Genomic DNA, 24,611 nt, shown 5'->3' with positions numbered 1-24,611 from the left:
TGTATTATCACACATTCGCAAAGTTACTGAATACTTCCTAATGTACAGTAGTAATATATATGTCTTGTATAATGATAGTTTGCTGTTGTATATATATTTACATATATATCTGTATAATATTGTCTTGATGTACATTACCATAATGTCTTGTGTGATGATTACAATAAAATATGATTAAACTAAATATGCACAAACATGACAATACCCAAAAAGTCTCACGTTAAACACGAAAATCTTAGATTAGATCTTAGAATAAAGAAATGTTTGCCTACTTGATCCCTGTGTTGTTATATTTTCTGGTCCTTCGGGATCACTGATTTCAGTTCATTTAGGTTTGAAGATTGAATACTACTTAAGCCGGTGCTAGGGGGCGTGGGCAGTGTTGCATTTTCCATTACTGCTCATGAGCAGACTCAGTCAAACCGAGTCTGCATTTTTCACTGTTTGCCTGGTTCTCGGTGCGTCCGAGGGATCTACTTTCCAGATTTTATTAGGATAAGATAGGTACATGTATCAAAATTATATTACAAAAAATAGACGAAGGCAAACAAACATATCCACAAAATTTTGCATTCAACTATCAAACAATAATATTGGATCAAACAAAATAAAAACTATGAAAAATAAGTAAAATTTACGTATAAAGGGAAGTATATTCCAAAAAAAAATATTCTTTATTCCATATTTTGCCAGAGGGAATGCTCAGTTCTCGCTTGCAATTTTGATAAAACTTTTTTTACTAGCAATATTATTAAACATTATACAATGTGGACCTGTGACGAAGTTTGTAAAGCGCTTTCCTTTTTATTGAACAACATTTACATCAGGTTTGGGAATGCAGTTTTTAGACAAGTAGTTGGTATTCCCATGGGAACAAATTGTGCACCCCTCGTCGCAGATTTGTTTTTATATTGTTAGGAAAGAGACTTTATGTTGAGCCTTTCTCCAGATACGCAGGCAAATATTATAACTGCATTTAATAATACATCACGCTATCTGGATGATATTCTTAATATGGATAATCCGTTTTTTGGTCAAATAGTGGGTACTATTTATCCTAGGGAGCTTCAGTTAATTAAAACTAACAGTTCGGATACTGATGCTTCATTTTTAAATTTACATCTCTCTATTTACGACAATATAATACAAACCAAAATTTATGACAAGAGGGATGATTTTAATTTTAGTATTGTAAATTTTCCCCATTTGGATGGGGATGTACCTCAGACTACATCTTATGGGGTATATATATTTCTCAATTAATTCGGTTTGCCAGAGCGTGTAGTCATGTCAAGCATTTCAATGAACGTAATCAATATATTACAAGTAAACTTCTTCAGCAAGGCTACCGTTATTACAAATTGCGTAAATATTTTGCCAAATTTTACTATCGTAATTCTGATTTAGTTTTAAAATTCAATAGTAATTTAAAGACACTTCTGCGAGAAGGTATTTATAAACCCGTTTTTTATGGGGATGTGGTTTACAAACTTCGTAAGATCTTGGGTCATGGTAATTTTCCAAGTGTATTTGGTAAAATTATAAAACGTTTTATTAAAAGAGGTTACGATCCAACTGTTTTGAGACATACCGCATGTTTAATGTTCAACCCGTTTACGCTTCCCTCTTTGATTTTGTCTGACGGAAGAGGGGGAGGACTCCATGATAAGCAGTTTTTAAATCCTACAAGGACTGAGCTGTTTTGATATCTGTCTTCTGGCCTGTTTCGTCGGGCCCTTAAGGGTGTTTCTCTCGTTGCTCTATCTTCTGAAAAGGCATTGAGTACATACGTTTTTGGTTCTAAAGGTTTGCTTTTTATATATTTATACACGGGCATTTTTGTGTTTTACATGCCATGCCTTTTTGTTTCCATTACGTGTGTTAGAGATTCACCTGGAGGGGATTACTTTTATTTACATTGTCCCGTGTCTTTGGAACATGGTGGGGGTAAGAGTGAGGTTGGGTGCGCACCATAAACCGGTTTAAGCTCCCCAGTGGTGTTTTTGCCACTGACCGTTCCAAGGCGGTGCCCCACTGTGTTAATTTATTTGTTCGTTTTGTCCTCATGTGTTGACTTTGTGTGTGTGTGTGTGTGTGTGTGTGTGTGTGTGTGTGTTGTGTGCACGTCTGCGTGCTGTGGGTTTCGTTTTGGGGAGGCTGCGTTTTTGTTACGTGGCATTCCCTGTTTGATATTTGTCTTTGTTTTTTTCGCTATAACTGTGTTTTATTATCATTATTATTTTCAATGTTATTACTGTATCTTTTATTATTTTATATGTAATACTACTACTACTACTAATAATAATAATAATAATTATTATTATTATTATTATTATTATTGATAGAACATTAAAATCAATAATTATTATCTATATAATATCAAAATAATTATAATTATTATTATCATTCCACTTTCACTAAAGGAAGATTAATTTCTTTCAACTCCACTGCACACATGATCATGGTCTAGTTGGGACCCCTGCTGTGCTAATTGCCCTCTAATCAGTTACCATTACATAATCGCTGATAAGCAGCAGATAAGATGGGAGTTGTATATTGGTAGGGGTGGGGGGGGGGGCACTTATATAGCATCGCATATTAAGTTGAAAAACCGGATATAAATATAGAGGTACAGCATATACAGTTAAACGAACCATATAAGTTGAAAGCACCACATATACAATACAATGCGCCACATATAAAGTTAAAATCACCGCATGTAAATTCAAATGAAATGCACATACAGTTGCAGGTACCTCATATACAGATGAAAGTAGAAAACACAGCACATTAAGTAATTCCGATACAAATTTATATGCACAGCATATGTGAAAGCACAATATATACAATTGAATGCACCACATATACAGTAGGAAGAACTTAATATAATGTTAAAAAGACCATAAATACAGATGAAATCACCGCGTATACTATTAAAAGCACCACATACACAGTTGAAAGTTAAAATCACCGCATATTTAGCACATCATATACATATATAAGTACTGCACATATAAGTGGAGGCACTTCATAAACTGATGTATGTACAGCATAAAGTGCTAAATCAACATCAGAAGACAGTCATGGCGTTCCATATATTCGTTCTGAAAGATCGTTAAAACAGCTCTAATAACATTTTTTTTCAATATTCAGGTTATGTTATCAAGAGTCCACTTGCATGATGGCAAATGTAATCTTTCCATACAGAGTACTGAAATGAAATAAATTGAAAGTAACTTTGAAGCAGGTTAGTAAATACAACAATTTAATTTAAAACAAGTTTTCTTTCATAAATTCCAGACATTCGTCAATATTAAATAAAAGCAGAACAATACACAATGGATTTTTATTGTTGTACACAAATTACAAAACATATAATTTTGCATTAACATGTGAACTAATTAATGCCAGACCGTAAGTGCAAATAGTACTCGATATCAATGACCTTGCTGTAGAGTATGTGTAAACGTACCGAAGTACCGAATTTTGTATAAAACCTGAAACTGAAATTAATACCGTAATATGTTGGGTAATCCCCGATTGTTTACACGCGTCATCACAAATATTTCAGCTGAAACTACTTGCGCACAAATAATCGTAAACCGTGGCGTGCTGATTATAAAGAAGACACACATGTTAAACTATACTAAAATTTAAAACATATTTTTACATTTACGCGTAAATAGCTAACTTATATATATGGTTCTGGGGTTCAAATTGAATAGTTACCTGCATACTGCGTTAACACGAGGAAAAATTTAAGCTTTTCGGAATATGTGTATAGAATGAGATATATGGAATTGTAAGGCGCAACATGGATCGAAATAGACAGGAACAGCTCAGGTAACTTTATTTCTGATTAACATGTACATGTACATATCATTTTGCGAACATATATTTTAATGAATCCCGATAAAGTAGCTGATTAACATAAATATCCGTTTCATGTAAATGATATTATTTGCGTCAAATGTCTCGAGTAGATCTATATGTTATATATGCTTTTTGTATGTGCACATTTTCAGAGCATTTCTTCAGTTTTGTCGATGTTAATTAAAAGATAGGAGCGATCAGACAAAATATTCATTTTAAATTTCGGATAAAAATCTCTCGTGTTCACAATAAACTTAAAGGCTCGTCTACACTATTCAAGAAAATCTTCTAGGGCCAATAAATCACTAGATAATTTATATCTTGTACAAGGAATTAGTGCTTTGCAATATTTCTTGAACTTGGAACACACATTAATTTTAAATGGAGGGAAATCATTAAATAAAAAAGATGGCCGAAATGATACCGGTACAAAGTGTTTATAAAGATCAAATATTTGTACATATAAAAAATGAATCATTGGTGAAAACATTTTGTTTTGTATTTTGGGTTTAACGCCCTTTTCTCAACAGTATTTCAGTCATGTAACGGCGGGCAGTTAACATAACCAGTATTCCTGGATTCTGAACCAGTACACACCTGTTCTTCGCAAGTAACTGCCAACTTCCCCGCATGATGAATCAGAGGTGGAGGACTAATGATTTCAGACAAAATGTCGTTTATCAAATAGTCACGGAGAACATACGCCCCGCCCGAGGATCGAACTCGCGACCCCGAGATCCGTAGACCAACGCTCTTACCTACTGAGCTAAGCGGGCGGGCTTGGTGAAAACATTGATTGAGAAAAACTCTAGTTGAAGTAATGCATATCCAGTTGAAGAACAAAGCTACTTAAAAGATATTATTTCAGGAAATATGATAAAACAGCCACATTTTGTTAATATGTACCCTTGTGAGAAACATAACTGATAATGTAAAAATACTTTTTGAGAACACCGAACTTGCTGATGTTACACTTCCACTGAAGTACTAGATATAATTTTATTATTGAATTATATAAACTTGGCTTTTGAGCATGTCATTCATTTCAAACATAATTTTTCTGCTGTCCACACTGCCATGTTTATTGTTAAATTATCAAAGCCAAACATTCAATGATGGTTTTATTAGATCTCAATACACATTTAATGAAAAAATGTAAACAAAATACCATACTGGGCAGGTGCTCCTCATCAAAAACCCTTTATCAGAGTATTTGACAGCACTACCATCCAAGTAAAATAGGATGAGTTCATAAACGCTACAAGATCTTGTAGCCGACCGCCAATCTGACTAAAGTACATATCCTATTACGCTACGCATAGGATCTGAAAACGACCTATTCATTGCCTCGTTCTGACGGGTCTTTCGCTAGCCAATCAGAGCCTAGCTTACAACATCTTGCAAATCTACATGTAGCATTGACTTTTGATATTTACAATTCTTATGTCGTAATGTATTAGATAGCCGGTTAGCTCAGTTGTAAGCGAGGGGTCCCGGGTTCGAGTCCTGGAATAACCGCATATTTTTCTTATCCTTTGACAATCGAACAAGTCGTCTGATTGGATAACATAAAAATAGCAATAATGGAAATCCAAAATATACAGAAGACGAATGTGAATAGGCCGTTCTCAGATCTTCGTTTAGAAGATCAAGTACTTTAGTCAGATTGAGCCGACTGCCTAATGGGGGACACAATGTACTGTCTACACTCTACAAGTTGTTGTGATTTATATCTTGTGAAAGTTTTCTTGAATAGTGTAGACGAGCCTTTAATTTCCTATTAGAATGCAAAGCTTTCATGTTTTTGGCAAAACCAATATCTTCCGATTCACTCGACTTTTGTCAAATAAAAATGAAATATTTCTCATATGTATTGCTCAAGGTTGTTTACAACTCTTATTGAAATTGTTTCCCCTAAATCATGAAAGGTTTTAATATCTTTGATATAGATCTATGGAAAAGTTAATAGCTACCCCTGCTTTCGTTATTTAGCAAAACGTACTTATTTCAAAATAATTAAGCATGCATTTAGAGCCACAAGGTACTAATACTTCGATGCCACAAAGGTGACATGCATTTTTTTGCTGCAAAACCTAAGAAATGGACTTGGACCGTGGTCTTGACCTAGTGACCTTCACTTTTCTGTAGCTATACCCTTAAAATTTGGACCACATGCAAAGGTTTGTGTACCGAAATAAACTTTGACCTTGACATTGACCTATTGACATACATTCACATTTTTGAAGCTACAGCCTTCAAATTTGGACCGCATGCAAAGTTCTGTGTACTGAAATGAACTTTGGCATTGAGATTGACCTAGTGACCTACTTTTACATTTCTCAAGCTACATTAGACCACATGCATAGTTTTGTGTACCGAGATGAACATTGACCTTGAGATTGACATAGTGACCTTCTTTCACATTTCTCAAGCTACAGGTTTAAAATTTTGACCACAATGCTTAGTTATGTTTTCTGAATTGAAATTTGACCTTGATATTTACCTAGTACCTACTTTCACATTTCTCAAGCTACAGCCTTCAAAGAAGCACATGCATGGTTCTGTGTACCGAAATGAACTTTGACCTTGACATTGACATAGTGACCTACTTCAACATTTCTCAAGCTACAGCTTTCAAATTTGGACCACATGAATGGACCACATGCATAGTTTTGTGTACCGTAATGAACTTTGACCTTGATTTTGACCTTAGCTAGTATTGAAATTTGGAACATTAAAAAATTGCTCAATGGTGGTCGCCAAGATCACTCTATGATATTTTTTGTTCTTTTTTAGCTGGTGATTATCAGTAGTATAAGAAAGGATGGTGCGAGCGCAGTTTAACCTAATTTAACATTTAACCCTTGACCTAAACCGACCAATGCTGACCAATTTCAACAAATTTAAAACAAATTTTAACAAATTGTTGTTAAAACCTATAGTAAAATATGATTAAAGATAATTTTAAACACTTCCACCAAATATTTGCCAAAATCCTGCCAAGTGGCAACAATGTGGCAGTCGCTGCCAACTTGACAAACTTTTGGCAGAACGTTGGCAAACACAAATTCAACCAATCAAAAGCCTGCCATTTTTCTGCCAAGTGGCAGCAATGTGACAATGTCTGCCAACTTGGCAAACTTTTGGCAGATTATTTTTATTGATAAAATGTAATGTATTTGATTTTATTTTCAATTAATAACTACATTATTAGTCTTTAAATAATTTTAAATACATATGATATAGATGAGTTTACAGAATAAAATATATTGTTTGAAAGAAAGAAGATTAACTGATAATATAAATCCTCATTATGTTATAACAAAAAACGGGAGAAAAATGATAAAGGCTACTTGTTCATCTTGTGGAAAAATGAAATCAAAGTTTGTTAAAAGTACAGGGGGTAATTTAGATATTCACAAAGCAATGTTACCTTTATTACCTAAGAAAGGTTTAACACTTCCAGGATATAATTATTGTGGGCCAGGAAATCCCCTAGATAATGGACCCCCTGTCAATGAACTGGATGCAGTATGTATGGACCATGACTTTTGCTATGACAGTGGTGTAAAAAAGGGTACATGTGATAAGCAAATGCTTTCCAATTTAAATAAAACTAAATCAAAAACATTTGGAGAAAAGATTGCAAAACATTTAGTTGTGAAACCTATAATTAAAACGAAATACACACTTGGGTTGGGACAAAAATCAAAAAACGGGAAAAGGGGGTAGAGTATACCCCCGAAATAACATGGAGCGATGAATTAGCAGAAGAATTACACAAACCAATTAAAAGAAAATTTAGGAAACGAAAAGTGATAGTTAATGATATTGATGATACTTGGTCAGCTGATTTAGTTGACATGCAAGCTTTTTCAAAATATAATAAAGGAGTAAAATACTTGTTAACCGTTATTGATATATTTAGTAAATATGCTTGGGTTATTCCATTAAAGAATAAAACTGGAGAATCTGTTACTGAAGCATTTGAAAAAATAATTTTAGAAGGACGATTACCAGTAAATTTATGGGTAGATGAAGGAAAAGAATTTTATAATAAAAAGTTTGAATCATTTTTGAATAAAAATAAGATTAATATGTACCATACATTTAATGAAGGAAAGGCTGTAGTAATAGAAAGATTTAATAGAAGTTTAAAAAGAATAATGTGGAAATATTTTACAGCAAATAATACTTATACTTATTTAGATAATTTGCAGGATATGGTTGATAAATATAACAAAACAAAACATTCTAGTATAAAAATGACACCAACCGAAGCTAGTAAAAACTTAAATAAAGGTACTGTTTACTTTAATTTATATGGTGATTTAAAAATACCAAAAAGTAAAACAAAATTTATAAAATTGGTGATCGAGTTCGTTTAAGCAAACTTAAAAGACATTTTGAAAAAGGATATACACCAAACTGGACAGAGGAAATATTTATAATTTATAAAATTAATAATACAAATCCCAGAACGTACACTATTAAAGATTTAAATAATGAAATAATTCAAGGTTCATTTTATGAACAAGAACTTTTACCTACTACACAAGAAGTTTTTAGAATAGAAAAAGTTATTAGACGAGACTATAAGAAAAAACAAGCTTTAGTAAAATGGAAAGGTTACAATGAAAAATTTAATAGTTGGGTACCATTTAGTGAATTGAAAGAAATTTAATTTAAAATATATATTATATAAATGGTCCATAAAAATTTAATTTCTAATAATGGAATAGAAACAATAGATCAGTTAATCATTCACTTAACCAAACTAGCTGCTGCTTACAGAAAAAGTTATAAATTTTGTGGGAGAGTAAGTACCGGATTATATATTACAGCAGGTGTTTTTGGTTGTTCAGCTGCATTAGCACTTGTTCCAGCTATTCCTATATTTGTAGCAGTTGCTGGCGCTGTTCCATCAGTAATTACCATATTTACTAATAGACTAAAACTTGACGACAAGAAATTTATTTTAAAAGCACATCATCACAAAATAAAACAACTAATAACAAAAGCACGGATTGGAAAAGTAAATAAAGAAGAAGAGAAACAAGTTATTCAGGATATTTTTACATACTATTAGAAATGCAGAAAGAAAAAAAATATTCAATGCCTTTTGAAACGTATATGAAGGAATTTAAACTTAACGGATATAAAAGTAAAAAAGAAGAAGAGTTGTATTAAATTTTACGTGTGTTTTTAGAGATTTTTTTCTATAAGTATATTATATATAGATGGTTAATAGAAAGGTAGATAGAATGATTATGCCAAAATTATCTAGCACTTTAGGAGAAATAATGAATCCAGATGAAAATTCATATAAGAAAGTTCTTAAAAGAAGAAATGTTATTAAATCAAAACTTGATCAAATAGTTAGTGATGAATATAAAAACCACGTCATTGATAAATTACAAAATGTTATAGATCCTTATCTTCGTAAAAGAACTTTATTTGAATGGGACTGTGGTTGTCTATTAACTGAAGAAGAAAATGATGAAAGATTATGTGATTGTCCCAGACCAAATAATTATCGAAACAATCCTAAAAAAGTTATTGTAACCGACTGTGATACTAATGAAGAAAAAATATATAGAAGCACTTACAAAGCATCTAAAGAATTTGGTATTAATGCTGGGTTAATAAAAATGTGTTGTGAAGGGACAAACCGAGTAAAATGTGGAATATCAAAAGTTAATGGAAAAAGATATAAGTTTAAATATTTTATTTCTTCTTAAAGATAATTTAAAACTTTATTTATTTTATTTTATTACTTTTTTTAATTATTTTTTTAATTATTTTTTGCTTGAAGATTTTTTTTCTAAATATAATATATAGATGGAAATCGAGAGATCTACAAAACAATATTATAAGAAATTTGAAATTAAAATTACATATAGACAAGATCCAAAAAATCAATTATATTTAACTATAAACGACTCTTATGAAATACTTAAATCTGAACTTAAAACTTTAAAAGGTATAAAAATAAACGTTGTTTTAAAAATAACTTTTGCAAAAATGGATAAAACTGATACAATATATAAATCAGCTTATTTTCAATCAAAGGCTTTAGAAATTATTAACACAAATGAAATAAAAAAAACTTTACATCAAGCTTTTGATGAAATAATAAATAGAATTGGTAATTGGATTTCTGAAGGAAGTGGCTGGAGAATAGAGTCAGTTGATGCTCATTATATAAATAGATATAAGTATAGTCCTTTGGCTGCTTCAAGTTATTTAGAATTACCAAAACCATTACAAAATTCAATGAAAGGATTAATAAATATAAAGAATGATGATAACGAATGTTTTAGATGGTGTCATTTAGCTTATAAATTTCCTGTTGAAAAAGACCCTCATAGAGTTTCAAAATATAAAAAACATATAAACGATCTTGATTATACTGGAATTAAATTTCCTGTTACATTAAATCAAATACCTAAAATAGAAGTTTTAAATGAAATATCATTTAATATATTTGGTTATGAAGAAAATAGTATTTATCCATTGTACATATCAAAATATCAATACGAAGAACACTGTGACATGTTGCTAATTACTAATGATAAAATAAATGATAAAATAACTGATAAAATAACCGATGATGACTGTAAACCCTCAAGAACTGTAGTCCAACATTATGTTTGGATAAAAGACTTTAATAGATTAATGTTTAACAAAACAAAACATGCAAATAAAAAACATTTTTGTAAAAGCTGTCTGCAACATTTTTCACAAGAAAGAATATTAAATGAACATATTCCAAATTGTTTAGCTATTAATGGTATCCAAGGTGTAAAAATGCCAAAAGAGGGAAGTAAAGTACAATTTAAAAATTATCATAAAGGTTTAGCAGTACCTTTTGTAATTTATGCTGATTTTGAATCAATAACTAAAAAAGTTTTAACTGCTTTACCATCAACTGAATCTTCATTTACTGAACCATATCAAAATCATATAGATTGTGGTTACGGCTATAAAGTTGTTTGTTGTTATGACGATAAATATACTAAACCAACCCAGATTTATAGAGGACCTAATGCAGTTTGTAAGTTTATTGAAAAAATGTTTGAGGAAGAGGAATATTGTAAAGAAATATTTAAAGAACATTTTAACAAAGAACTAAGAATGTCTAAAAAAGATGAAAGTGAATTTAAAAAACAAAAGTTTTGTCATATTTGTGAAAAAGAATATATAGAAGATTCAATCAAAGTACGTGATCATTGTCATATAACAGGAAAATTCAGAGGAAGTGCTCACTCAGAATGTAATATTAATTTTAAACTAACACATAAAATTCCTGTTATTTTTCATAATTTAAGAGGTTATGACGGTCATTTTATTATGCAACAAATAGGGAAATTTAAAAAAGAAATTAATGTTATTCCTAACAATATGGAAAGATATATGGCATTTATGATTTCTGACTTGGTCTTTATTGATTCATTCCAATTTATGTCTCAATCATTGGATAACTTAGTAAAAAATATTCCAGAATTTAAATACTTATCTCAAGAATTTGATTATATTAATTTATTAAAAACAAAAGGTGTTTATCCATATGATTACATGGATTCATTTAAAAAGTTCAAAGAAACAGAATTACCTTCTAAAGAAGAGTTTTATTCAATTTTAAATGAAACACACATATCTGATAATGAATACGAACATGCTAAAAATATCTGGAATAAATTTAAAATTAAAACAATGGGAGAATATCATGATCTATATTTAAAAACTGACGTATTACTTTTAGCTGATGTATTCGAAAATTTTAGAAAACTATGTTTGGAGTACTACAAATTAGATCCTTGTCATTATTTTAGTAGTCCTGGTTTAGCTTGGGATGCAATGTTAAAAATGACTGGAATTAAGTTAGATTTAATAACTGATATTGATATGTATCTTTTTATTGAAAAGGGACTGAGAGGAGGAATAAGTTATATTTCAAACAGATACAGTAAAGCAAACAATAAATATATGAAAGATTATAATTCAAAAGAAGAAAGCAAATACATTATGTACCTCGACGCCAATAACCTTTACGGTTGGGCTATGTGTCAACCTTTACCCTCTGGAAACTTTAAATTTATATCCGAAAAACAATTCAAGAAATTAATTGCAAAAGGTAAAACTAACTTTATAGTTGAATGTGATCTTGAATATCCAAAAGAATTACATAAAACCCACAATGATTATCCTTTAGCTCCTGAAAAAAATTATTATACCAGATCAATGGCTTTCTGATTATAGTAAAAATATTAAAACAGAATTTGAAATAGGAAAAAGTAATGTAAAGAAGTTGGTTCCAACTTTAATGAAAAAACAAAATTATGTAGTTCATTTTAAAAATCTTGAACTATATACACAATTAGGGTTAAAAGTAACAAAAATACATAAAGTATTAACTTTTGACGAAAGTCCTTGGTTAAAAAAGTATATTGATTTTAATACTCAAAAAAGATCTAAAGCAAAAAATTCATTTGAAAAGGACTTTTTTAAGTTAATGAACAATTCTGTATTCGGTAAGACGATGGAGAATTTACGCAAGAGGGTTAATATTAAATTAACACATGATGAAAATATTTTATTAAAATACATAGCCAAACCTTCATTTGTTAGTTCAACGATGTTTAACTCTAACCTTTTTGGTATTCATAGAATAAAAGAAAGTTTGTTATTAAACAGACCTTGTTATGTTGGAATGTGCATTCTAGATTTATCAAAATATTTAATGTATGATTTTCATTATAATTACATTAAGGAAAAGTACGAGAGTAATTGTAAATTATTGTTTACTGACACTGATTCATTATGTTATGAAATTAAAACCAAAGATGCGTATAAAGACTTTTATAAGGACAAAGATTTATTTGATAATAGTGATTATAACCCAAAATCAGAATTTTATTTTGATAATAATAAAAAAGTAATTGGAAAATTTAAAGATGAAGCTGCCGGTGTAGTAATTGTTGAATTTGTCGGATTAAGAAGTAAAATGTATTCATATTTATTAGAAAATGAAGTTAATGTTAAAAAATGTAAAGGAATTAAAAAACTTGTTGTTAAGAAAACAATAGTTCATAAAAATTATAAAGATACTTTGTTTAATTCAACCCAAAGTAATCACACTTTTAAAGTTATTCGTTCTAATAAACACAATCTTTCCAGTTATGTTATAAATAAAACATCTTTATCATGTTATGACGATAAAAGATATATTCTTGATAATGGTATTGATACATTAGCTTATTCTTAAATTAACTTAAATTAACTCTTAAATTAAAACTTAAATTAATTCTTAAATTAGCTCTTAAATTAAAACTTAAATTATAGAACCATAAATTGTTAACTGAATATTCGTAACGTTTAAAGAATTAATATAAAAAACATCATCCATTTTAAATTCATTTGCATAATTAATAGAAATAGATTCATTTTTTCTATTATTTTTTACATGATAACTTTGAAGAATTACACTTTCTTTATTTTTTATTTGTAATTTAGCTTCTCCTTTATCTAATTTAATTGCATCAACAAGAATAATTAAGATGCAATTAAAATTAATTGTTACATTATTACCTTTTTGAACTAAACCAGGACTAGCATTTACATTTTTCCATTGAAATAATCCCCCTCGTATCTTGGGGAAAAAACTTGTTAAAAAAAAATGGAGGTTTTCTTATTAATTTTTCTTTCTATTTTATTTTTTTTTTTATTTTATTTTTTGGGAATATTCCCATTATATTAATTTTTCCCAGTTAAAAAAATGCCCTTTTTTAGTTAAAATTTTTTAAAATAGTTTTTTCCCTTTACTCTTTGATTATTATTTTTGTATTTATACAAAAAAATCATAAAAGGTACTTTATCTTGAAAACATTTTAATGAAAAAAAAACAAAATATCCAAAAACCCATACTTTTTTGGGTCTTGTTTATTGAACATTGTTTTTATTTTACATTTGGTATATATTTAATTATTTTTTTGGTGGGGGGAAGTCCAAAGGGGTTTAAAAAAACAAAGTTTTAAAAAGTAAAAACCCCCAAGGGTGTTCCAGGTCCAACAAAGTCACCCTTTTTTTAAAATTTCCCACACTGCCCTTTTTCCCTTTTAAATTTTTGGTTTTAAATTTTATTTTTACTAAACACACCCTAAAGTTTTAATTTTTAATTGTTTTACCCATGTTCAAATTTAAAAGGGTTTAAAAAATAGGTTTTTTTTATAATTTTTTTTTTTTTTTACAAAATTTTTATTTTTTTACTAAATTTTTTTTTTTTTTACTATGGGAAATTTTCGTCTGTAAGGTCTTCGTTGAGAATCAATCTGTATGCCCGGGGGCATGCCCTTTTCCCCCTTAAAAAAGGGTGAAATAAAAGGTTTTTCCTAGACTAGAGCCAACATCCCTAAAAAGCCACCTTTCTTGTTTTTTTTTTTTGGTGTTAATTTAATCATCCGGGATCCTACTAATTGCTTTCTTTGTTTAGGTGTAAGTTTTGGTGATATCATATTTCTTTTTATAATTAGCTACTGAAATATACCATTTCCAAGTTTTTATAACCCAGTACTGGCCAGTCCAAAAAGGGCTCCAAGGGCCTAAAGGGGAAATTTTTTTTGGGGGCTATTTTTGCGGGCCTTTGGAAAGAATTTTTTTTCCCTAAAAAACCAGCTAAAGCTCCTAAAAACCCACCTTTTGCCTTTTAAATGGAAAATTTGGCTTTTTGAAATTGAAATTTCTAATCCCTTATTTTTTTGAACAGCTTTTTTTAATTTTTGATTAATTTGTTTTTTTTGTTAAAAGAAAAGGGGAAATTTTCCCATGAAATTTTTTATGTTTTAATCAAAAAGTATGGGAATTTTGTTGTTGTAGGCTCGGGCAAAATTTTTTTTTTGTCCTTTCTGTTGGGTTTAAAATTTATATTCAATATAATTTGTTTGGTTCATTTTAAAATTTTTATTTATTTTATTTTTTTTATATTTATTTTATTTAAACAATGACAAGTTCTTTTTAAACAATGAAAAAGTTCAAAAAACCCAATGACAAGTTCTTTAAACAATGCAAGTTCATTTCCAATAGTTTTTTTTTTCAACTGTTTCCTCATATAATCAATTGCTTTAAACACAAAATTTTTAAGCGGCTGGGGGGAAATTTAATTTAGCTGTTAATGTAATATCCCTTGGGGGGATTTCTGTAGTTATTTCCTTTTATTTTTCCAATTTTTAAAAAAAATAAATCCAAAAAAATTTTTTGGGAAAAATTAAATCTTTTTAAAAAAGATTTTCCATTTGTTTATTATTTTGTTTATAATAATAATTAATTCATCTTCATTATTTTTGGATATACTTGTTATTCTTTTTCTGGATAAAAAAAACCCCCATTCCCAATTTTCAAGACGACAAGAGCTAAAAAGTGCAATTTTTCAGCTGCTGCATAAACCCTTTAAATGTATCTAAAATGTGGATTATTTTTTTGTGAATTATTTTATCAGGTGGGTTGTAAAAAAACCCAATTTACTTTTTTTGTGGTTTTGTTACCCCAGCTGTTATTTAAAGGTTTATTAGTTTGTTTTTGTATCATTTGATTGTGTATCTTTTCCCGAAGGTATGACCATCTTTTTTTTTGTAAATCTTTCAGAGAAATTTTTAGTTAAAAACCCAAATTATTAAAAACCAAACTTTGGAAACCCATAGAATTAATTTTTTTAAAATTTTCCCTACCTGGACAGAAAGCATTAGCTTTTAAAAATTTATTTTTTCCCAAAACACTGTCAGCTGCAATTTTAAATTTAAATTTGGGATTAAAAGGTATAATATTAGTTTCAAAACCCTAAAAAAAATGAAAATTTTTTTTTGGGAAATTTTTAGCTTTTTACCTCTTTTTTTTTCTCGTTTAAATTTCCTTTCAAAATTTTTAAAAACCGGGAATTTTATCATAAAAGCAGGCAGTAGCAGTAGTATCTAAATAGATAAATTTTTTTCCCATTTGGGATTTTGCATAATTTTTTAGTTTGTTCCCCCAAATCTTTACATTTTTTTACTTTGTATAAATTATTACAATAAATAAACAATTTTTCCATTTTTTTTAAACCCCATAACTGATCAATTAATGAAGCTGCATTTTTTAATTTTGGGCCCGTTTGGGCTCCTTTGTATCGGGAAACCACCCGCAAGCTTTTTATTTTAAAAAACCTTCTTAAAAAATAATTTTTTAAACCCAATCAAAATATGAGCTTCTATCATTAATTTTTAAAGTGTACCCGTTTTTTTGTTGCTTAACATTTTTTTCCCAGGACAGATTTTTAAAGCTGTATCTAATTGAATAGGGGGGAAAAATTCTTATCTTTCACTTTATTGGTTTTTTCAAAACCTTGTAATATTATATATTATTTTTTTTTTTTATTCTATTTTTTTTTTTTTTTTTTTTATTAAATTTAAAAAACTTTATTTTTTTTAAAAAATTAATTTTTTAAATACTTTTACGCGTCCCAAGACCCTGACAAAAATTTTTAAATTTTTAATTTAATATCCTCCTCATTATCATTTTTTATTTTTATTATTTTTTTTCGTTATTTTTTTTTTTTTTTTACTGTTATTCTTTTTTTGAAATTCCTTAAAAAATTTAAAAATTACCAACTGCCGGAGCGGTTTCTTTTTAAATTTTTCAACAATTTTTTCAGCAGCAAAATTTTCCCAAACTTCTTTTGAAAAAAAACCTTTTTTTGGGTTCCATTTTCAAGTGTGCTTTTCTGCTTTTTCCCAAAAGTTTTTTTTTCCACCCTTTGCTAATTGAGGATTGAATTAATTTCGTTAAAGTGTAAAAGATACCTTTTCCCAAAGGGGACCGCGTCCTCGGAAAACCACAGGTATTCCAGTAGGATTTCTTTTCCTGTGGGGTGCATCAACAAAAATAAATTTTCCCCTTTTTTTTGTCAAAAAATTTTTTTAAACATTTATTAAAACTAAAATTTTATTATTTTCAAAAAAAAAAATTTTTTTTTTTTAAAACTTTTTTTTAAATTTAATTTTCTTTTAAAATTAGTTTTTAAAAAGGGTTTTAAACCTCTTAAAATTAATTATTTCCCAAAAACATTTTGAAATTTTTATATTCTTATTAAATTTTAAAATTTATATTTATTAATTTCAGAATATCCAACTTTGTGGTTTTTTTTGTAAATGGTAAGCTCTTGTTAAATCTGCAGTACTTAAAGCTTTAGATAATTTCACAAAAATTTACCTTCAAAAAGGGAAAATTATCAATAAGATCACAATGTTTGAAAAATTGTACCCCACGATTTAATTATATTTGGTGTTGTATTTTCCCCTTCAGTATTTCTAAATTGTTTTTTCTAAAATCCAAGAAAATGTATGAAAATTTGACATTTTTAAAATCCAAAAAAAAATTTTCTGTAATTAAAAATTAAAAAATTCTTTAAAATTTACTTAAATAAAATTTCCAAATTTTATTGGAGCAATTTCTGATTTTTTAAATTTCCCAAAAACATCATTACTTATTAATTTTTCCCCAAAATTTATAATTTTTAAATATCTGTGTAACTGTAAAAACCCGTTTGTAAATTGATATTTTTCCCATTTTTCCCAAATTTTTTTTTGTAAGGGAATTCTTTTTTTGTATTTTTTTCCCATCACGTTATTATCCCAAAGGGATAGGCCCTAGTTTTAAATTACTACCCAAACCCAAAAACCCATAAGTTTTTTTTTTAAAAAAAATTAAAAAGAACGACTAAATCTGTTTTAAAAAAATCACTGGGTTTTTTTTTTTATTATTTTTTAAACTTTTTCAGAAATTTAATACTATTTTTTGTTCCTTTATATAAAAAACAAAAATTTAAATTAAAGAAAAATAATTTTTATATAACTTTTCATGTTTTTTTGGTAATAGTGAATTCTTTTTTTAAAAGTTCATCAATTTTTCTAATTTCCCTTTTTTTTTAGTTCTTCATTATTATTTCCAGCACAATTGAACCCCAAATTTTTCTCCCAAATCATTTAAACCCAAATTTTTTGGATTACAGGACAAACGTCATCCCCTTTTCCCCAATTACTTTTTTAAATTTTTTTTAGATCTTTTATTGATAGGTTTAAACCTGAAATTTTTTGTTAAATTTTTTAAATATTTTTCTTGAATTAAAAAAATGTTTTTTTTATTTTTTTATTTTTTTATTAATTTAAAATCAATCAAAAACATTATCACTTTAGTGTTAATTACTTCTTTTTTTCCCGTTATTTTTTTCCCTTTGAATTAAAATTTTTTTGACCATAAAGTTTATTTAAAGTTTAAAAATTAAAATTTTACCATTTGTCCATTTGGTGAAACTTTTATGGGTTAGGGTGTTTTATTCCTTGTCCATTTTTGTCCCCAAAAATCTTTGGGTCTTTAAAAAATTTTTGATAAACGTTCATTGTATCTTTTAAAATTTTCTCTATGTAATTTTTAAAATCCGAAAATACTCACCCGCAGTTTTTTAGGTTTTTTGTTTTTTAAATTCAACTATTTCATCTGGGTTTTCTTTTCTATATTATTTATTTTACGAGAAAGAACCCCTTTTAAACCTTTTGGTAAAACCCCTTTTCTTTTTTTTTTTCCCTTTATCTCTTTTTTTTTTTATTACAACTCTGTTAAAGTAGGCCTTCCATATTTGTTTTTAATCTTTTTCAATATTTATTTTCTAAATTTGCCTCAAATTTTTTTTTTAAACCCTTTGGGGTTCTCGGAATTTGTTTTTTCCAAAACCCCTAGTTTTTTTCCAGCGGTAATGGTTGTAATGGTTGTGGTTGTCCCGGAGGTTTGGGTTTTTCTTTCCCTTAACTCTGTCACCTTTTTGATTTTTTATTTCTGTTTCTTATCAGCAAAAATTTTTTTTAAGTTAAAAGCTATTTTCTCCTTTAAATTTCCCGGTAATGCTTTTAAAAATGACTTGATTTAAATTTTTCTTTTTTACCCTTTTTATTTTTTCAGTAATTGGTTTATAAAAAATTTATATACTTTTCCCGATTTTTTAGCTTTTTTATTTTTTCTTCTTTTTTTCTTCTTAAAAGCCCCTCATCTTTTTCCCGATAATTTTTTTCTTATTCTTTTTCATTAAAATTTTGATTGCATTTAATAATAAAGTAAGATAAGTAAGATATTGGGAAAAAAAAATGTAAAATAATGTAAGTATTGTAAAATAATGTAATATTAAAAAAATTTTAAAACTTTAGTTTTTTTTTTATATAAATGGGGGAAAATTCCCAAAAAATTTTGATACCCAAAAAATGAAAAAATCCAATAAAATTAAAACAATTTTTTTCCTTTTTTTGCCAGATTCATGTTTTTTGAATTTAATATGTGGTTTTTTTGGGTTGGGAAAAAAAAATACATTTAAATGCATTTTACTTCGAAAACCTCTTATAAAATTATGATAAATTTACTTGTATGCTAAAAAACCCAGGTAAAATCTAAATATCAAAAATTTAAATTTAAACCCTTTTTAAAACCCAAAATTTCAAAAAAAAATTAAAATAGATCCCAAAAAAAATACTTGAATTTCAGCTGATCCCCAACCCAAATTTAACCTTGGGGGAATTTTTGAATCAAAAAAAAAAACAAAAAATAGTAAAATTTGATTTATTTTTTATGTGAAGATAAAAAAGGGTTCCCAAAAGAAAAAAACCCCAAAAATTTTTTTTCAAGGATCACAAAAAAAGGTTTTTGTTATTTATTTAAGTCGTCTACTATAAAACCCCCAAAAGATATTCGAAAATTAAATGTTAAAATTTTTTTTTATTTGAAAGTCCAAAGGGAAAAGAAAAAATAATATGATTTGTGATGGAAAAAAATATAGATCGGATTTCTTTTGCTTTAAAGCAACAAAACAAAAAAAATGATTTCTTTATATTTACAAACCAAGGAAGGTTTTTTAAAAAAAAAACTTTTCTGGGGAATATATAGATGGGTGTTTTTAAAGATACAAAACCCCCTAAGGTGAAACTGGGAAAGGGGTAAGTAAGTTAAATTTTATATTGGGTTTAAGTGATTTTGGTACTAAAAAAAATAAAAAGCTTTTAGAAAGGACATGGGGAATTATTATTTTTTCACAGAAATAAGGAAATGGGTAAAACAATGAAAAAGAGCATTAGATATGGGAAAAGGGAATAAAATTAAACAAATTAGGAAAACCCAGATAAAACCCCGATGTAGTTTCAGACGGTTTGTGTATAAAAAAGTTCAAATTTTAATAGATGACTATAATCTTGAAGATGTTAAAATATAAAACAAAACTAGAAGCAGAATTTAAAAAATATTGAAGAATTTAAAAAAAAGATTTTAAAAAAAAATTCTTATTAAAAGTTGAAAATTTCAAGGTAAAAAATTGGGAAAAAGAAATTGGGAAACTATGGTTGGGTTTATTTAAAAAAACTTTAAGAGAAATTTATTTGACAAGATGATAACATAAAAGAATATTTCGAGTTTAAATTTTAAAAAAATTTTTTTCCCCCAAAATTAAAAAATTAAAAGATAGTATGATTTTTAAAAATGAAGAACTAAAAGACAAGATTATGAAAACTGGGGAAAAAGTTTCCCCAAAAATTTCAAAGTTAGAAAACAGAACCAAAAAATAAAAAAAAATAAATACTGAAAATGAAAATAAGCATAAAAATTTATTAAAAATTAATTTCAAATAAAAACCCCTTTTCAGAATTTAAATCTGCTTGGGAAAAGGGAAAATTCACAAAGGGTGATGAAAATGATAAAGGCCCCCGTAGGGATTTTTAAAAAAGAAATTATTTTTAAAATAAATGACTTTAAAAAACAAATTCGAAATTGGTTTTGTATTGTTGACAACCCTCCCTAATTTTAAAATATGCAGGGTTAAGTAATTTTTACAAAAAAAAATTCAAGAAGATATGAAGCGCTTAATGTAAAAGGGTTTAAGAACATAAAAAAGAATGGACTTTTTAGTTGAAAAATCAGTTAAAAAAAACAAAAGGGGGGGGTTAATTTTGCTAATTTCTGAAGGGAATTTTCCCGCTAATACTAAAGCAATTAACACAGTTAATAATCGTTTGAAAATTGGGGGGAAAAACAACTTGTAGACCCGTTTTTAAAGGGTTTATTTCAAGTAAAAATAAAAGTACGAAAAAGTTTAAAATAAACTTTAAAAGGTTTTTTTACAAAAAAGATATTAATAAAATTTTAAAAATCAAATTAATTTTAAAATTAAAAAAAAAATAAAGGGTTTGGGTCTGTAGTTTTAAAAAATCAGTAAAAAAAGGAGAATCAACATGCTAATACCCAAGTAATTATGTAATACTAAAGGGAAAAACCCCTTTAAAGTCGAAAGAAATTGTTACTAATGATGAAAAAATTTCTAAAAATTGGGAAAAAATTATAGAAGTAAAAAATGCTTTTAAAACAAGAAACACAATTGCTAGAACAAAGAATTTCTGTTTTACAATTTATTGCTTCTGGGAAATTGCTACAACAAAACGAATTGAAAGATTTAGCTTAAATATTTTTTTAAACTTTAAAAAAAAAAGACAAAAAAAAAAGAAAAAAAAGGGAGGAAATGGGGGGGGGCATGAAGTGTTTTTCTTTTAATACTATAATTTAAAATCTTTTTGGGTTACGTAAAAAATGAAAAAGTATTTTACCCCCCAGAATGCCTGGATATATTAAAAATGAAAAAAATGGCCCGGGCTGAACTATTTTTTAAAAGCAAATTTAATTTGGAACCTGGGAATTTTGTAGATTTTAAAGATTTTTAAACACAAAAAAGAATATAAACTAGCTGTTTCTAGATGTGCCCATGAAGGGGGTGTTTGTAAATTTAAAAAAAACCCGGGAAAGTATATAAAAGTTTTTAAGATTTTTAATTTTTTTTAAAGGGTGCGAGCCCTATAGGTGAACCCGGTTTTTCCGGTTAAAAAACCCCAAAATCACATTTTATACTTAGGCGGTGGAGTACTGATAATGATCTAATTTTTGGTACATTTATCAATATTATAAAAAAAGAAGCTGAGGCAGGGTGAGGGGTTTGACCACTGATCAGTTTAAAATTTTATGTATAAAAAAAAAGTTAAAGCCATCTATCCCAAGGATCAAAAATTTTTCATTCTTTCCCTTTTAACGAAATTTAAATCTTTCAGAAGTAACATTTTTTCGCTTTTGCCGGATAAATTACCTCAGATCTTAAAATTGAATGGGAAAACCCATTTCGTAAACAACAAGATCGGGGGAACCCATACCGGGGTGTTTTTATATCAGATTTAAAAATGTTTTAAACCCGTATCGAATAAAAAATGCCCTTCCCTTTATGGAAAAAAGATTTTTGGGAAATTAAAAATTAAATTTTAAAATTTTTTAAATTTTTTGTGTACCCCAATAATGTAGTTATTAATTCAAAAAAAAAGTTTTTTTTACCTTTTTACAAATTTTATCAATAAAAATAATCTGCCCAAAAATTTGCCAAAGGTTTTTCCAAGTTTTGGGGGGGGAGGACAAATTTTCCCCATTGCTGCCCTTGGCAGGGAAAAATGGCGGCTTTTGATTGGGTTTAATTTGTGTTTTCCAACGTTCTGCCAAAAAATTTTTCAAGTTGGCAGGCGACTGCCCATTTTTGCCACTTGGCGGGTTTTTTGGGAAAATTAAATTTTGGGGGGAAGTGTTTTAAATTATCTTTAAACTTTTTTTACTATTTGGTTTTAAAAACAATTTGGGTTAAAAATTTTTTTTAAAAATTTTTTGAAATTTGGGCAGCATTTGGGCCGGGGTTTTGGTCAAGGGTTAAATGTTAAATTAGGTTAAACTGCGCTCGCACCATCCTTTCTTATACTACTATTATCTTTTTACGACAGACAAGTGAATAATTGTAATATCTATCAATTCAAACATTTTGTTTGGTTTAGTCGAAAGGTTCACATATCGATAACAGCTTATTTTTGAAGTCCGTCGTCCGTCCGTCAGTCGTCCGTTCAAATTTACTTTGTTAACACTCTAGCATCCATATTTTCAGAGCAATTTTTATCAAATTTGGTTACAGTGTTTTTTGGTCACAAGACCTCGGTTGAGTTCGATAATGGGCAAGATAGAATGATCAGAGTTATGTGACACTGAATGACAAAAAATGCTATATTTCCATTTGTTTACACGCTAGTACTTTATTTATTCACCAATCCTAATCACATTTATGTAGAATGTGTATGACCTTTAGATCTTAAATGTGTTTGATTATGAGCAAAATCGAGCTAGTAGGTCTTGAGTTATTTACCTTTGATAGACAAAATTTGCTATATATATCACCTCACCTTGTTCACATGCTAGCATCTTTGTTTCTTCACCAATCCTAATAATATTTTCAAAGAATGTGTATTACCTCCAGATCTTGCATGAGTATGATTATGAGCAAAGTCGGGCTAGAAAGACCAGAGTTATATGCCTTTGATTTACATGAATTACTATATATTACATTGTTTACACTCTAGCACCTTCATTTTTTCACCAATCTGAAAATATTTACACAGTATATCATATGTATTGCTGTTAGATCTAGGATGAGTTCAATTTCGAACCAAATCAGACAAGTAGGACCAGAGTTATGAGACCTTTATTTTGCAAAAAAAACAAAACATATTTTATCTTGTTTATTTACTATAACACATTCAGCAAGCCAAATCAAAGTTATACAGAATGTGTATGAGCATAAGATCTCAGATGAGTTCGATTATAAGTGAAATTTGACCTCTAGCACTAGAGTTACTCACCCTTGATTTTACAGAAATTGCTTTATTTTCCCTTATTTCAGTCAAGCAACTTCAATTTTCACCAATCCATATACTACACAGAATGTGTATGATTAAAAAATCTTTGATGAGTTCAAAGAGCTAAATCAGTCTAATAGGATCAGAGTTATGTGCCCTTGATTTACAAAAATTGCTATATTTTACATTCTATTTTTCTTTCTTCATCAGTCCTGTAATTCAACGACAATTAGTGAGGCGTGACTTACCTGCTATCCTTGCCGATTACCGCAGTATTGTTATGAGTTAAAAGTACAGACACGCCCCGATGCATAAATTTAAGTTTATCTATAATCATGCGTATAGTTAAAGTGTATGTCTTCAGGTGGTCACAGATGATCAGGGTAGATAACTCTAGACTGATTTTATTTCAAGTAAAATAAACACACTTTGGTAACTTCTTGCATGATTGATTGGTTGCAACTTTCATTTATGTGATCAAGAAGACCCAGACAATCAGGATAAACAACAGCGGAGTAAAATGTTTAGCTCACATTGAGCACTTCACTATTGTGATCGGTCATCGTCTGGCATCCGCCGTTCGTCACCATTTGCCTTGTGAACACTCTAAAGGTCACAGTTGTGACCCAATCTTTCTTAAGAAACTTGGTTAGAATGTTTGTCTTGATAATCTCTATGTTCAGTTTGAAACTGGGTTATTTGGGGTCAAACACTATGTCACTTGCTCAAATCAAAGGAAAAGCTTCGTAACACTTTTGTTTTAGAGGCCACATATATGTATTGATGATCTCTAGGAAAAGAGATGTGGAGTCAAAAATCAAGTCACACGATCAAATCAAAGGAAAAACTTGTAAAAACTCTAGAGGCGACAGTTGTGACTCAATCTTTACCAAACTTGGTCAGACTGTTTGCTTTGATTTCTAGGCCAAATTTGAAACTGGTTTTTGTGGAATAAAAAAAGTAGGCCACTAGGCT

General features: G+C 28.5%; 1 protein-coding gene across 1 annotated transcript in view; it reads left to right on the top strand.

The window, feature by feature from the left end:
- Positions 1-3,558: 3,558 nt before the first annotated feature.
- LOC128548044 (uncharacterized) overlaps positions 3,559-24,611 on the top strand; it is a 56,126-nt gene continuing 35,073 nt past the window's right edge. Inside the window, exon 1 of the mRNA XM_053522336.1 lies at positions 3,559-3,843. The gene's annotated coding sequence lies outside the window, so the exon portion shown is untranslated. The remainder of the gene's footprint in view (positions 3,844-24,611) is intronic.

This window comes from Mercenaria mercenaria, chromosome 13, assembly GCF_021730395.1.
Source record: "Mercenaria mercenaria strain notata chromosome 13, MADL_Memer_1, whole genome shotgun sequence".
NCBI classification, from domain to species: Eukaryota; Metazoa; Mollusca; class Bivalvia; order Venerida; family Veneridae; genus Mercenaria; species Mercenaria mercenaria.
This window is presented reverse-complemented; position numbering and strand designations above follow the sequence as displayed.